General features: G+C 45.9%; 1 pseudogene; it reads left to right on the top strand.

The window, feature by feature from the left end:
- Positions 1–348: 348 nt before the first annotated feature.
- On the top strand, positions 349–436 carry LOC114611685 (annotated as a pseudogene).
- Positions 437–5,153: the final 4,717 nt, after the last annotated feature.

The raw sequence follows: 5,153 nt of genomic DNA, 5'->3' as shown, positions 1-5,153 counted from the left end.
CAAAATATTAAGATATTATCTTGATCAAAACCTATATAAGAATGTATATAAACACACACCAACAGATCTGAGCATGTGTTCTTGAGTCCAGTAGCACTCACATCCCCTTGGATTCTATTCTGTAGGCTCCATTCTGTAAGGCCCACTTCACACCTACAGAACCAGAAACTTGGGCCAGGGTTCAGCACCCCATGCTTTAGCCAAACAATTCTGAAGAAAAAGGAAAAGTCATCCACTCAGTGGAACTAAATGAGGCAAGAGGAAACACTGTGATTCCTTTTAACTCTTGAAAGCCAGGGATGGAATAGAGTAAGATATTCTAATCCAACCCAGGGTAGGAACAGAGTCATTAAGAAACCAAAGAAAGAGGAGAGAGGCCATTTCTACACTCAGTGTTCTCACCTGTGAACATCTGAATGGTTAGTAACCTAACAGTCCCTGCAAAAGGAGACCCTGAGATGCCCACTAGTCCAGGGCCAGGCAAGCCTGGGTAGCCACCCAGGATGGGGAGCAAGCTGGAGACTACAAGAACCCCACCTGGGACCACAGGCCCTGAGAAGGAGTGAGAAAGAGACAGAGACAGGCAACTAGGATGGATCTAGGCTAGGAGTGAGCCTGAGATAACCACCAGACCAATGCCATGTGGCCCTGACAAGGAGCTAGACTGAGATGACCACCAGTTCAGTGCTGTGCAACCCTTGGGGGACAGACCATGCCCAAGATGACCCCTGTCTGGTTCCATAATGCACTAGAGGGTCATATCACTCCTAAGATCACTTCTGAGATGACCCCAGACAGTCAGGGACCTCAGGGACTACTAAGAGGAGAAAGTAAGTGGGGGATAAATGTAAGAAAACAAGAAATAGAAGATGTGGGCACAATGAAGAGAGACAGAACTGGAGACTCACTGATGTGAATAGCTTGTGATGCCACCTGGGACCATGGTGGGGTCCTTGCCTGTACAGACACTGGGGGCCATGTCTGGGTCCATAGGCCTGCAGCAGCAGGGTCTGTTACCACCAAAGGCCAAACAGACACCCCTGGTCTGGGCTGCCATCCAGGGACATGTTGATGTCTGAGTGCTGTGCAGAACTGGCCCCACCCCTTACCATCATGGGAGAGCTGGCCCTGGGGATGTGAGAGCAGGAGAGCTGTCCCTGCCCGTCACCTGCTGCAGCACCTAGGAGACTGGGCACTGTACCTCACCTGGTCAGCACAGTAGAGGTGACCCTAGACATTGGAAGGGGATACAGATCAGCTGCCCAAGTGGGTGAGCACAAAAGAGCCAGCCCTGCCTCTTGTCTGCTGGGCAGTGGCATGGACAAGGGAGAGACCCCTCTCTCATCCCTCACCATCTATGGCAGGTGGGAGAGCTGGCCCTGGGGTCACAAGATTGGAAGAACAGGTCATGTCCCTCACAGGCTACAACACTCAAGGGAACTGGGCAGATTGATCAGTTCAGATACCTCCCAGGCCCAGATCCAGAACTTTGGGTTGATCTACACCAACTTCTACCCCATCAATAAACTGCTGGAGTGCATGAAGAGGTTGGTCCTACAAATCCAAAACTACAGAACAAATAAATCTCCATGACACAGAGCAGCAACAGAAAAGGAAATCACAAGACGTAACCAATGTGATTAAGGGTGATGAGGTAAGGGCGGGGTCAGAAATGAGGGCTAGGTCTCACCACACTCATCCTCCACTGAGCCTAAGTTTTGCCTTTCACCAATGTGCCAGCAAGTGTTCATTAAACAAGTCCAGTGTCTGCTTCTCCAAAATATACCTAACAATGGTGAGACTTGGAGAGAGAAACGTCAGGGGAGATCTCCAAAGGATCCGGAGTAGTGCAAGCACAGCACGAGGCGATAAGAGGTAAAATGACTCCTACGGAGTTAGCTTCCCCATTCTCTCCTGGACCTTCTGTACATCTAGATAGAAGAGGAGGGGTCTTTAGAGAGAGAAATAAAAAGCATCTTCAAAGGCTGTGGATTTCTACCATGCATCTCGGCTCCACTGTGAGGTGAATTGTTACTTGTTTTTAATCCAAACCAAATGTTCCTTGCATAGCTCCTTACTTTTTCTAACTCCTGCTGAGAAGGGCATGGGGGGGGGGGGATGTCACATCTGGAAGGAAAGAACTTCAAGAAAGAGGCTCCCTAAGCAGGAATGTGTAGCTAATGTCTCCATGTTCCCAGAATACATTTGATTTTTTGCAAAAATTAAAACGCCCAGGGTTTTTTCTTTTACTTTTATTTTTATTAGGTTATAAAACTAGTGAGAGAATGATTCATACTAAAAAGAATTATTTTCAGGTTTTAAGCGATCACCATGTTTCAAACTCTTTTCCTATTATCTTAATTATGGTGAGTCGGCAGAGTATTTATAAATGTAGAGGAAAGCCACCCAGATGATAATATTTCAAACACTCCCTACATTCTATTTAATTAATAAACCCATGAGCCATCTTTTGCAGGAATAACTGTCTTAAGCTTCAAAAAAAAAGTTTTCAGTTTAAAAGTAGCGAAGTTCAACATTTTTAAAGTGGGTTGTTTGATTACAAATGTCTGTGGTAACAGAAAAAAATAGAAAATTTGCTAACAGAAAAGAGTCAAGAAGAACAGCCCCTCTTGATCATGTTCTGTGTGTGTGTGTGTGTGTGTGTGTATCTGCCTGCCTCCTGTCTGTCTGTGCTTGTGTGTCACCTCACACATGTGGCAGTCAGACAACAACTCTTGCAGGAGTGTGCTCTTTCCTTCCAAAGTCATGTGGGTCCTGAGGAGAGGACTCAGGTCCCGGCTTCTGCCAGAAACCTTTCCTGCTGTGCCATCTTGCCTACCCCTCTTATACTTCCAGTGCCTTTAAAGGACTCTCCCTTTCCCCCTCTGTTTTGGCCATTTTATTGAAGGCCTTTATTATTTGGATTATCTGCATAGGACTGGAATTGTTTCTGTGGAAACAAAGACAAACAGAGAGAGAAGAGGCCCAGCAAGCATATGCAGCCCTGGCTATTGCAAAGGAGTCAGCCGCCATCCCTTGAGTTCTGCAGTGACTCAAGGACAAGCACAGGCATGGGGTAGGCTGTAGGATGGGGACATGAGGAGTCCTGTACACACTCTTATTGGAGGCCATTGCCAGGGGAAGCTGAAGGCATCCCACTGGCTACAAACTGGGCCTCCAATGCACATATGACTTCCTCTGACTGGTCCAGAATTGGAAATGGGAATAAATTCTCTAATTTTTTTAAAAAATATTTATTTATTTATTTATTTATTTATTTATTTATTTATTTAATGTATGTGAGTACACTGTTGCCATTTTCAGACACACCAGAAGAGGGCATCAGATCCCATTACAGATGGTTGTGAGCCACCATATGGTTACTGGGAATTGAATGCAGGACCTCTGGAAGAGCAGTCAATGTTCTTAACCACTGAGCCATCTCTCCAGAAAAAGAAATTCCCTAATTTTTATACTCAGAGAAAGGCACTTACCTCTGTGGTCACAGGGCTCCAAACCCAAAGGACATTTTATATTATTCCACTTTTGTAAGGACCTATACATGTGATGACAAACTGAAAACCTTGAATCTGATAGTCCCTGGGCAAGTTTAGAAAAAAAAAAAAAACAGTTATGAGCCACTATCAAACAGGTAGTCTTCACTAGCAAGGGTAGCAAGTGAGCAAAGTCCACCAGCTCTAAACAAAGAAGAAAACGGAGCTGGACTGACAGAGTGCTGGTACTGTACAGGTACCCTAGCACAGATACAAAACCACTGTCCAAGATACAAAAATGCTGTCCAAGGAGTAAGGTCCAGAAGCCAGCACATTCATGCCCCTGTCCTTTCCACTACACTGGCCAGAGTCACCAGTCTTATCATGGTGCACAAGGCACATTGTTATAAGATATGCATTCTTAATATCACCTCACTCGAAAATGGGAGAGTTGAGATGGTTGTCAAGAATGAAGGTAGTCCAGTGTAGCCACTGGGTAAGTTATGTCAAGTTTTATCTAAGTGTATGTGAACCTTAAAAGAGTCAAAGTTAAATGCTCCTAGTGGGACAAGGGCCCTCTTTCCTTGACCAGTAGACCCACCAGGGGCTTTGACTCAAGGCCTTAGAGCCATGTCAAACATCCTCGCAGACTGTAGGAAGGATCACTGGGACCTTCAGCCAAGGAGTCTCTGAAGGCACATCTTCTGTGCAAATGAATTCCACATGGAGTGGGATGCTTATAAACCATACAAGTTTACTCATAACCATTATGAAAGCTGAGAAGCCAAGATCAAGGTGTGAGCAAATATGAGAGCCACATTCCTGTTTCCAAATTGGAGCCTCTTACCTTGTCTTCACACAGCAGTAGACAGAAGGAGAGAGTGGGATGGAGGGTGAATACCCCTCTTCTGTCCCTCTTTCACAGGGACAAAGCCCACAAATCTTCATAACTTAGGAACCCTTGTGTTGGGGGCTAAATTTCCAGAACAGAGGGATGGTGTCAACACCAGAGCTGGAGACTCTCATGAGGTAATAGGAAAGACAGAGAGTGCCCTTGATGACAGAGGGTGGGAGGGGATAAAAAGGGAATCAACTTACTTACTGTCTTAGTTAAGGTTTTACTGTTGTGAACAGACACCATGACCAAGGCAACTCTCATGACAGCATTTAATTGGGGCTGGCTTACAGGTCCAGGATCAGTCCATTATCATCAAGGCGGGAACATGGCAGCATCCAGGAAGACATGGTGCAGGAGTAGCTGAAAGTGCTACATCTTCATCTGAAGGCTGCTAGCAGAATACTGGCTTCCAAGCAGCTAGGAAGAGGGTCTTAAAGCCCACATCCACAGTGACACACCTACTCCAACGGGCCACACCTTCTAATAGTGCCACTACCTGGGCCAAGCATATAGAAACCATTATACTTACTAAGTCCAGAAAAATGTACTATTTCCACTCAGTGTCTGAGCTGTCCCACAGCCCAACCAAAATGTCAGGAAGAGGGAGGCTCTGGCGCTATTCCAGAGCAGGAATACTGCCTCAGACCTTCCATTTTGGCCTTCCAGCATAAATTCCAGCTTAAAACCAAGGAAGCAAACAAAACCCTGGAGTGCCAAATGAACATTCCCCTCTCCCTCTCCCTCTCCCTCTCCCTCTCCCT

This window comes from Grammomys surdaster, unplaced genomic scaffold (genome assembly GCF_004785775.1).
Source record: "Grammomys surdaster isolate TR1022 unplaced genomic scaffold, NIH_TR_1.0 126118, whole genome shotgun sequence".
Classification (NCBI taxonomy): domain Eukaryota; kingdom Metazoa; phylum Chordata; class Mammalia; order Rodentia; family Muridae; genus Grammomys; species Grammomys surdaster.
This window is presented reverse-complemented; position numbering and strand designations above follow the sequence as displayed.